Genomic DNA, 12040 nt, shown 5'->3' with positions numbered 1-12040 from the left:
GGGCATGGACTGGTCTGCCATGCTCTCTGGTGGACTCCCCACACTTGGAAATGTGCCTGGCATGCAGCAGGCACTCAGTAAATGGATCCTAGTGAAGAAACCTGTGGAAAGATGGATTTGCCCATCATCGTAAGCATGTGAAAGTCTAAGAAACACCACGCAGGGCTGGGGACCTCCCTTCAGGAGTGCCTGGATGGCATTTGCCCTGCTCTGGAATGTGGCACAGGACTCCTTGTGTAAGGGGAGGTAGTGGGGGATGGTTAATGAGCAGATATTGGAGGGAGGAACAGGTGTGGTTGGCAGACCTAACATCCACCCGGACTAAAACCTCTGGCATCTACAGCCTCTGTCGGAGAATGAGTCTGGCCAGCATGCCCAGCGGCGGCCCAGATGGGGCGCGACATCAAAACAGCACACAGGAAGGGGCCAGGTGCCCACGGCCACCTCAGCCCCACCCCAGCACCCCCGCATGCCCCCCACAGTTCCCCAGGCCCCCACTGTAGAGATGACCACGACAAAGGCAACACCTTTACTGCCTTCCCAGGTGGCGGATGCCCGTGATCCTCAGCTGGAGAAACCCATCGGTGGGGTCAAGCAGTCAGGGTCTTGGCCTGGCCTTCCATGCCTGAGCAGAGCCCAAGGCCGGGCCCAGAACCCTGAGCAGAGCGTGCCCCTCCCACGGTCCAGCGGTCCAGGTGGGCAGCACATCCCTTCCCCAAGTGGTCAGGACACGCGCGGGACCCCAGGAGGTCTGAGCCCAGAGCACACATCCGAGGCAGCAGAACAAGGTCGGGCTTTGTGCAAGGGTGGCAGCAGGACTGCGAGTCCTCAGCGCCCCTCCCAGCCCAGGTCCTAGCCCCCACCCGCTGGATTCCTGTGGCTGGCGGCATCTTGACAGCCCAGCAGCCCCTGACCTGGCCCTCGCCCTCCCCTCTCTCCAGGAGAAGAGCCCGAGATGGGAGAGAAGTTGCCTGGACCTCTTAAGGAATCACCCACTGAATCAGCAGATCGTGGCAGTATGGGCACAAACTTACTTTTTGGGAAGACAAACATAGAGGCCCACTTTGCTGCTCCCCACCCGCCCTCCCACTGAAGGGGCAGAATGTGCTTATAATACAGGGGGTGAGCCGGGCACGGTGGCTCACGCCTATAATCCCAGCACTTGATGAGGCTGAGGCAGGCAGATCACAAGGTCAGGAGTTCAAGACCAGCCTGATCAACATGGTAAAACCCCGTCTCTACTAAAAAATAAATAAATAAATACAGGGGTGGGCTCCTCCCCAAGGGCCACAACGCCCAGTCCCCTATGGCCCCCAGGAGTGAGGGGTGTATACAGTTGACACACCTGCACTTCTCCTTCTCACCAAGCTCTGCCTGTCCTGCTACAGCCAGGGAGTCTGTGTGCTGAGCTCACTACAGGGACAAGCTGACAGGAACCTGAGGAGTTCTCTGGGGTTCTCATCCTAAGATCTCAGTCCCAAGCCACCCAGTGCTCCCAAAATCCATAGCCACAACAGACCAGACCCCTGCCTCCCTCCCAGGACCTGGCTGGGACTCTATCAGAAGCCTGACCCTGCTGGGGTCGATTTGATCTTGGAAAGGGGCCTGTTGGAATGTTCTCTCTGGACATCCTCACTCTGCAGGAGAATGTCCACACAAAGGCGTGACCTTTCAGGAGGGCAACTTGGAAACACCTGGCAAGGTCTTTAAAATGGTTCTTCCTTCTGATTAGTTATTTCAAGGAATTTATTCTAAGAAAGGAATTGTAAAAGTGCACAGAGCATTACAGATAATAGCAAAGCAATGGGAACAAATTCATGGTCACTGATAGACTATTACATAGACATTACAAACAACAGATATGGGAAAAAATTGTCATAATAGATCATTAAGTGGAAAAAATGTAAGATAAAAACTGTATGGGGCTGGTGCAGTGGCTCACGCCTGCGATCCCAGCACTTTGGGAGGCTGAGTTGGGGGGATCACTTGAGGTCAGGAGTTTGAGACCAGCCTGACCAAGATGGTGAAACCCCGTTTCTACTAAAAATACAAAAATTAGCTGGGCGTGGTGGCATGGGCCTGTAGTCCCAGCTACTCAGGAGGCTGAGGCAGGAGACTCACTTGAACCTGGGACTGGAGGTTGCGGTGAGCCGAGATCACACCACTGCACTCCAGCCTGCGTGACAAAGTTAGACTCTGCCTCAAAAACAGAAAAAAGTGTGTTTTCAGTTTCAGAACTCTAACAGATCTTAAGGAACAAGTATTCTGAGTAAGAAGAAGCTGAGAACTAAACTAAAGAGAAACCAGGATTTCTCATGCCTAGCAACAAATGCCACAGCATTTTCTCAATGATCAAATGAAATATTGCTAGCCAGCATTATTTCATCTGCTTAAGATGTAGAGGAAAATTTTCAAAAACTATATCAAGACAATGGGAGGCAGAAAAGAAAGTAAAAGATGCAGAGGAAAAGCAAGATGAGGAAAGCCTACCATAAGATGGCAAAAATAATGACGACATCAGTAATGAATCCAAATATTGAAAGTCTAAACTCAATACCCAAAAGGTTTGCCAGACTTGGTTTAAAAAATATGAACGTAAAGCAGAAAGTGATAGAATTATAAGAAATTTATAAATTCACAATCATAGTGTGTGGTATTTATAAGAGAAATAGTCAAAACAAAAAAGATAAATCTTGAAAATAAGAGACTGGAAAAGATATACCTAGAAATATTAACCTTTCATCCCCCAAAAAGCTGCTGTACCTCTATTAAACTTGATGATAAAAAGCACTATTGAAAATGTTAAGAAGTATCTAATTACAAAAGGAGTGACTCACCAGGAAACTCTAAGAATTATCAGTTTATGTGCATATACTAAATTTGGTATCTAAATTTATAAAACAAAAAGGGATAGAGTTACAAGAAGAAATTTCTAAATCCTTAATCATGATGAAAGATTTTTACTACACTTCTCTCAGTAACTGATATATTAAGCAGACAAAAATTTAGTAAGAACATAGACTTTTGAAGAATACAATTACGCTTAATCTATGGACATATATAGAACTATGTACTCAACACATACAGAAATACTTTTTAAGAACACATAAAGCATTTGCTAAAACTGATTATGTACTAAGCGTAAAGAAAATCATAATAAAAACCATAATCAGTATCATGTAAGTCCTGTATTTGAATACAATACAATTAAAATAGACATGAAGAACAGAGAGATAACGAAGTATAATGCCATAGACTTTGACATTTTTAAAACAAATATCTAGGTAATTTACAAGTTAAAGAAGAAAATCAAAAGTTGGAAAATGTTTAGAACTGAATGACAATGAAATTCCTATGTATCACAACGTATGGGATGGATACCTTTCCCCTTTTCTTCCCTTCCTGATCCATTCAGTGCCAAATTATTGGATGGACAGAGCAAGGTAAACTGACATGTAACCGCTCAGAGGGGTGGCCTGGAATCGGCACCACATCCTCAGAGGAGGGAAAAGCACATCCATGCAGGGCGGCAGCTCAGTGTAGGGAGTCAGAGCCTGAGCAGGGGGAGGGGGCAGGGAGCAGCTCTGCAAGGAAACAGCCCCATGTGTGGTGTAGACGCCCAAATGTCGTTATTATTTTTGCCATCTTACACACACACGGCATTCACACACGGGGCATACCTGACAGGAGGTGTCACACTGGGTGAAGAGGACACCCGTGAAGCACACACCAATACAATTCCAATCCAACACCAACGGTTCATTCCACATCTCCCTTTCTACATGTGAACTGTCCTTCTCCAACAGCGAGAAGCCTGGCTCTCCCTGGCCTTAGTACACAGATACATTCCATTCATTCCTCACATCAGCACCTCTCATCACCGCTACTGCCTCTTCTCCAAAAGAAGACAGATACCTTTCTTACTCTAGTTAGTCTCTGGCACTGCACGCCAAATTTTCTGTCCATTAAATTTTTCTGTAAGTTGGAGACTGTACTTAAAAATGCATTTAAAAACAAAGTGAAACTTATAGGATGCTGCTAAATTAGTACAGGTACATGTATAGGCTTAAATGCTTATATTAGAAAAGAAGACTGAAAGTTAACCAGCAAAGTACCCAGGACATTTGAGAAGAAAAACAGAGCATACTTAACGAAAGTAAAAGGAAGGAAATAAAGATAAGTGCTGGCAACTACATAAGGTCATGTAAACACCTCCACACTTCCGGAGAGAGTGAAACTTGATATAACCAATGTGTTAAACTATTTTCCTCACCCAGTAAAGCTTACAATGCACACCTATGGGGAGGCCCAGGCGGGTGGATGACCTGAGATCAATGGTTCGAGACCAGCCTGGACAACATGGTGAAACCCTGTCTTTACTAAAAATACAAAAAATAAGCTGGCCATGGTGGCGGGAACCTATAATTTCAGCTACTTGGGAGACTGAGGCAGAAAAATTGCTTGAACCCCGGGAGGCAGAGGTTACAGTGAGCTGAGATGGCACCATTGCACTCCAGCCTGGGCAACAAGAGCAAAACTTCATCTCAAAAATAAATAAAGAAAATAAAAGGCATACCTATGGCCCAGCAATTCCGCCCTCAGAAACTTCTGCACATGCCCCAAGAGACAGTAGAAGAATGCTGTTAGCAGCATTGTTATAATAGCCAAAAAATTCAAATCAAATAAAAATAAATGAAATGTCTATGGCTAGAATGGATAAATTATGATCTATTCATACGATGGAATACTGTGGGTTAGTAAAAATGAATGAACCGCAGCTACGCTCATGACCACAAATGAATTTCAAAATCATGATGAGCTAGTGTGAGAATAATGCATATTGCTGAAAATATTCAAGAATACCTAGGATAAAGGATTTATGCCTTTGGGGTTAGGAAGAATATCTTTAAAAAGACATGCAAAGCATACTGGGAAAGATGGATAAAACTGAGAATATTAAAATTAAAACATCTTGCATAATAAACTGCTATCAACAAAACAGAAAGACAAGCCACAGGCTGGGAGAAGATATTTGCAACACATTTAACTGATGCTGGGTTAGTCTCCAGAACTTATAAAGAATTATTAAACATCAGCAAAAGACAAGCTCAAGAGTAAAAAATGGGCAAAAGGTATGTGAAAGGAAAATAAATCTTGGGACCCCCAAAATCACTAAGCTAAAGGGCAGAGTCCAGCCGGGAACTGCTTAGGAGAAACCTACCTCTCATTCTATTCAAAGTCACCCCTCTGCTCACTGAGATAAATGCATATCTGATTGCTTCCTTTGAAAAGGCTAATCAGAAACTCAAAAGAATGCAACTGTTTGTCTCTTATCTACCCATGACCCAGAAGCCCCTCCCGGCTTAGAGCTGTCCTGCCTTTCCGGACAGAACCAACGTTCACCTTACATATACTGATTGATGACTCCTGTCTCCCTAAAATGCATAAAACCAAGCTGTGCCTGACCACCTTGGGCACATAGCGTCAGGACCTCCTGAGGCTGAGGGCATGTCCTTAACCTTGGCAAAATAAACTCTCTAAATTGACTGAGACCTGCCTTGGATATTTTGGATTAGCAGGTATGAAAATGCAATTTACAGAAACGGAAGTGGAACGACTAGCAAATTCATTGGTGATGGGAAAATGCAAATCAAATCTCTGGTGCTTACACCTCAGGTGTTCAACACCAAGCTCATGACCCTGCCACTGTCACCACTCACTCTGTCCACTCATCTTCAGGCCCATTGGCTGCTGACCACACCCGGATGCTCACCCTAACTTTTCTACAGTACCTCTAAATGCCAATGCTTACCTGCCTCTCGATTAATGGTGCACTCACCTGGAGCTGTTCCAGTTCCCAGGAGGTAGAACACACAGCCCCTTCTTTCCCAAGTCATATACCTACTTCCAGGGTGGCCAGGCCCCGGCAGGTTCAAGTCACAGGAAAATCCTGTGGTTAATGAAATGATGGTCCCTTTCAACCCTCAACACTATTGCTGAGTCGATCTCACCATGGCTGAGTCCTCCTTTCCCCAGGGTGAATTATTTTCCAGGTTCTCAAACACCCATTCCCTTTGCCATTATGTATCTGTTGGCTTCCCCACCCCATTTCTGTATGGCTGAACCCCCAAGTAGAAATACAATTTGAGATCATTTCCGAGAGGCTATTCAGTTCCATAAACATCATGAATGCCAAACATAATTCATGATTCTAAATTGTTTTCTGAGATCGGTAAAAAATGCTAATTTTTCTCACCGAGATAGAAAGTGAAAACAAAGAACTTTAGAATAACTAAGTTAGGATGACATGTCAGTTATGCCATCCTGCTGAGAGGCTTACTGCTTTAACTCGACCGTGGTACACCTACAACATGGCTGCCTCAACTCCATTCTTCCCCAAGTAAGAAATTCAGGGGTAAGAATAAAACCAGTCAAGACATACATGCTTCTTTCTCATCTGGCTGTAAAAGAGCCATGCCTTGGGATTAGCGAAAACTGTCACGTCACAAAATCACAGTTGTCTCATTCCAGCTCCCATCCATAGCAGGAATGCCCTCTAAAATTTTGCAGGCCTGGTGACAATGAACTCTATTTAAATCCCTCTAGAAAAAAAAAGGGGGGGAGGCATAAAGTCTAACAATACCAAGCATGGGTATCCCCAGCTCACATCGTGGGACGCAGCCAACCACTCTTCTCCATCAACATCTGCTGAGTAATTTTTCATTTACTAAAATATTTATTAAAAGCTTTATTTGAATGTGGTCTTTGACCCATAAGCTTTATTTTGTGACTTGGAATGGCATTGCTATATTTTTGCATGAAGGTTACATTTAGAAATCTAACCGCCCTCAGAAAATAGTTTTTTGTGAATCTAAAAATTCTCAAGCTTGGTGTTTCGATGACTGGAAATGACATTTCTCTAAATGGTTTCTTTAAAAGCATACATAAGTCAGCATCACTCAGTGGCTACAAAAATACTGATGCAACTAACGGATTAAAAGTTATTTGCAGATTGTAGCATGCTAAATTTATCCCTAAGATCCACTCATGTCACCAAATATGGGTTTCTCTCGAGGACTGAAAAATAAAGTTATTTTAAAATATAATGTAACCCAAATGTTAACAGTCCCCTTATGCCTCCTCATTCTTTCCTCTTTTCTATATCCTCTTTAGCAGTGGACAGATAATAAAATTTCTTCACATAGCTGCATTAATGTTGCATAAAAATTGGAAAACAAAAGGAAAAGCTACCAAATGGAAGCATTTTTGTGGCTTTCTTTCTTTCTGTTATTGTCGTCCATTTGCAAATGTATATCTTTGTTTACATACATTTTTGTGCCGCCTTGTTTACTTTGTAGCGAATCCCCCCAGGAACTCCCTCATCTCTGTGCCAGGTGCAGCAACTTCCCTCTTGCCTCTCTGTTGTCCCCACGTGGACAGGGATCACATCTTTGTCTCTCTGTAATTCCCTGGAGGGCACAGCGACTGGCACCTTGCTGTGTGCCCTCAGTACTATTCACTGAAATTCCCAGTAGTAAGTCGCTGAAGTCATCAAGGAGCACACCAAGTCTTCAGAATTATGACTTACTGTGCTATGCCTAGATCTCATACTAAGAGAGACTCTGTTCTTTTTCTCCCTTGATAAGAAAAAAATTCAGATTCAGAAAGCTTCCATAACCTGCCCCAGGTCACAGAGATGACAAGGGGTCCAGCTGAGATTCAAAGTTCCACTGAATCCAAACCCCCGACTCCTGATCAACCTGTATGATGAATGTCTTTGTGAATACAGAGGGTTCTCTCTTTAATGGTGCCTCTATTTCAAAGCTGGAGAGCTCCGACTGTTAGAAAAATGCCTAGTATGGGCCGGGCACAGTGGCTCATGCCTGTAATCCCAGCACTTTGGGAGGCCGAGGCAGGTGGATCATCTGAGGTCAGGAGTTCGAGATCAGCCTGGCCAACATGGTGAAACCCCATCTCTACTAAAAATACAAAAAAATAGCCAGGCATGGTGGTGGGCACCTGTAGTCCCAGCTACTCAGGAGCTGAGACACGAGAATCGCTTGAACCAGGAGGCAGAGGTTGCAGTGAGCTGAGACTGCACCATTGCACTCCAGCCCGGGTGAGAGCGAGATTCTATCTTTAAAAAAATAAAAATAAAAAAAAAGCCCAGTGTACCAGGGGGTTGTGACAGACTCTGAAGTTGGTGATCATGCCGGCCCTGGTATTCTCCACTCCAAACTAGTCAACACCACCTTCCTCACACTTTCCCTCCTACAGCAAGGCTTCCAGTCTTCCCACCCGTATCAATCCCTTCTGGAGGGTTTTTTTTTTTAAGTCTGTGCATATGTTGCTTTAAATATAGTGCCAACAGTTTGGCAATACGGCCCTTTGACTTGAAAATTAAAAGTCGCTCTTTTCTAAGAAAAGACTATTTCCTCTTCAGCCATGGTAACAACTAAGCAGCACAAAGGATTTAAAACCTGACGGGCTACCTTGTCTTCAGCCTCACACTGAAATTCATGCTCCTCAATCAGCCAATCATACATCGCACATGAGTCTCAAAGTCAACCAATCAGAGATCGCTGCATGCTTCTGCCATCCAATCAGCAATAGCTGTATTCTAATAACCACACCTCTTCAATTTAAGGTCAGCCAAAATCTTAATGCTCACTCCTGAAATTCCATTAATCCTTGAATTCCATGCTTCCCTCAAACTTTTGTTTTGTTCAGAAAGACTGCCTCAAAGCAAAATTTTCTTACTTTACAAACAGTAAATCCCGCTTTTTGTTCCAAGCTTTCGCTAGTGTCCTCGTCCTTTGATAGCCCTGACAACTGTCCTTACTGGAAGTTTATCCTAAGAAAATAACCCGGCATACGTGCCAAGATTTAGCATTAGAGATGACATCGTTCATGGCAGAGAAGCAGCATGTTTTCAACAGTAGGCTACTAGGTATAAATTTTGATATTTCCATCAAATGAAATTAATGCCAAAATAACCATGAAAAATCAAGCTGTGGCAGATTATTTTATTGATATGTGGAAATGTCCAAGACGTGTTAGTGGAAAAAGCAGATTGTAATGTAGTATTTATGCTATGATTCCAATTTTGTGAAGTATTTAAGTACATATGCATAGGAAAAAGGACTAGATGGATATATATGAAGCCATCAATAGTTATTATAGGAGCTAAGATTACAGGCAATTTTCCTTCTCTCAATTTCAGCATTTTCTTAATTTTCTGCAATGAATACATATTGCTACTGTAATTTAAGAAAAAAGAGCATTTTTAAAGTGATATCCAGAATAGAGCACAATCCACACAACAGAGTAAAGACAAATGCCTCCTTGATCATGCAGACACCCAATCGGATCATATATCACATGCAGCTCCGTAATGCTGTAGGCACATATTGAGTTTAAGGTTAATTTCATCTTCCTTGTCCTTTCCTCTGTATATTCCCAGTCATGACCTCTCAAGTCCTATCTGTTAAAATTGAACTCATTTTCCTCTTATTCCCTGCCCGCCCTGGCTACAGATCCCCTCCCAGCGCACACACACATACACACACACATACACACACACACACACACAGACACACACACACATACACGCACACACACATACACGCACACACACACATACACGCACACACATACACACACGTACACGCACATACATACACACACGCACACACATACACACAGGTTCACACACACGCACACACACATATGCACACACACATATACACACACATACACACACATACACACACTGGCACTCCTTTCACCACAGCAAGTTTTCCACAATCCTGAGTGCTCCCAGGCCTTCAGGCTCTTCTTCCCTTTGCATCCTGTCCCTTACCAAGCCCTCCAGATATTCTTCCAGAACGCCCTGTGCATTCGCCCCCTTCTGCCAAGCTCTATTTCAACTTTTCCTACTTGATAAGGTATCTCAGACTGGCAACCTGAGAGCCAAACGTTGCCCACAACCAGTTTTTCTTGACCCACATACTCCTGAACTATAGATCAACAAGTATGGATTAAGAGACTTCAAATGAAAATACAAAATTCTGGCCTCTTCCTGAAATAAAACAAAACCAAACACTATGTTGAAGTTGAGAAGTGACTTCCCCTTTAGACACAGCTAATCCCTTCGTTTTCCACAGTCTCCAGCACTCCCCATTGCACCTCTCACACCGAGAGTTCCAGAAGTCATCGAATGTCAAACTTGCTCAGTTGTTTTTCTTGCACAGTCCTTGTGGGCATTTGAGTGTGTCACCCTGACCTAGATTCAATGAAGTTTAGTCACAAGCAGACTTCAAAATACTTTTAGAGTACGAATATCTTCGATATATTTTTAAAATTGTATTTGCGCTTTGCTGTCTAATTAATTACAAAATGATAAACTGCCTAAGAATTGATAAGGTAGAAAAATGCATCTCGGCTTTCCCTTTTTATCTCTGAACAAACAAGAAAAGGAAGTCTGAGGCTGGGCACAGTGGCTCACACCTGCAATCCCAGCACTTCAGGAGGCCAAGGCGGGATGGTACGAGGTCAGGAGTCTGAGGCCATGCCTATGGTCAGTCCGGTCCTTCCACGTTCCCCTGCCTGCATTTATCCCAGCCTCACTGGCAGCTGATTAGATGGTGCCCACCCAGACTGAGGGTGGGTCTGCTGTCCCAGTCCACTGACTCCAATGTTAATCTCCTTTGGCAACACCCTCACAGACACACCCTGGTACAATGTGTTTCATCCTTCAACCAAGTTGACATTTAATATTAACCATCACAGGGCATCTGTTACTTCTGTGTTTTTAATGCCTTTTTAAATGAGTGCCAACATCTACACCCACAACAAGCCGCTGGTTATAACCAGCATCACTCTCTCCATAGTGACACCTTAGACTCAAAGGTTCAGGGGACTTCAAGGTTACCCTTGAGGGAATGCTTGAACCTACTACCATGCTCTAATTTCATAGCCCGAAACTCTCAACAGGCAACCGAAATACAATTTGGAGGTCAGTCTAACGGAGGGCGAGGCCATTGGAGCTTCAGGGTCTCTTTGAGAGTGCTGGCCTTGTGGGCCTGAGGGGACCGAGAATAGGTATTCAAAAACAAGAGGTAGATTTTAGAGACAAGGAGCCAGCGTCCACTTCCAAAAAGACTACCTCGAAATCTTCCGGATAGGATCCATCCCTCGTTTCGGGGTCTCTAGTTAAGAGACACTGATGTCAAAGCACACAATTGGACAGAAACACTCTGGAACGCAGAGTTGTGGAGAGGCCCCCAAAGCGTGATCTTTGCTTGGTTACTGCCATTGATTGCTCTTCCAACAGAGGCAGAAATTGTGGATTTAGTGATTTGGGTGTCCCAGATTCATATCCTCAAGGCTGTTACCACAGACTGTAGCTGTCCTGGTATATATTGATTGCTACAGTCTCAAATGCAAAGCAGAGGCAAAGTGTCCGAGGAAGGGTTCAAACCGTCCTGCTTCTTACTTAAGTCCATTCAAACTCCAGACACTCTGGCATACATTATCACATTCTGATCCTCACTACACTTTGAAGTCAGCAGGTGAGGTTGCATTACGCATTTTCAAAAAGGAAATGATTTAGTGCTTAGAGAAGCTGAGTGAGTTGCCCCAGGGTCCACGGTGACTGCGTTCTGCTGAGACTGGCGTAGGTTCTGAGAGAGTGAGGGAAGTCAATGGGCCTTGGAGCCTCTTCACACCCGGTTTGTCAGAAGAAGGAAGTACCAAGAGATTCAGAGGAAACGGCGTGCCCAAGAGGAGGGCGTGCCTTTGCTGATGTGTTCTGGAGAACCAGGGTGGCCAGAAGAAGTCAGAGCCATAACTGGGAGTGAGTACCATGTGCCCATTTTATGGATGAAGGACCCTGAGGCTTAGACTATGTGACCTCTAGAAAAAGCTCGCCTGGTTCTAGATCCAGCTCTGCTGTCCATGTGTGAGGCTGGGCATGCTCCCCACCTTCCCCCATGGGAGACTCAGGTTCTCCTAAACAGAAAGAAGTGAGGAGTCGGCC

General features: G+C 44.3%; 1 long non-coding RNA gene across 1 annotated transcript; it reads right to left on the bottom strand.

Annotated features, from left to right (window-relative positions):
- Positions 1-9014: 9014 nt before the first annotated feature.
- On the bottom strand, positions 9015-10523 carry LOC116539492. Its single transcript, XR_004264082.1, has 2 exons — positions 9940-10523; positions 9015-9260 (listed from the first exon to the last, which is right to left on the bottom strand). It is a non-coding gene; the product is annotated as an uncharacterized LOC116539492 (long non-coding RNA).
- Positions 10524-12040: the final 1517 nt, after the last annotated feature.

Source organism: Sapajus apella, unplaced genomic scaffold (assembly GCF_009761245.1).
Source record: "Sapajus apella isolate SASKATOON/1434 unplaced genomic scaffold, GSC_monkey_1.0 scaffold129, whole genome shotgun sequence".
Taxonomy (NCBI): Eukaryota; Metazoa; Chordata; class Mammalia; order Primates; family Cebidae; genus Sapajus; species Sapajus apella.
This window is presented reverse-complemented; position numbering and strand designations above follow the sequence as displayed.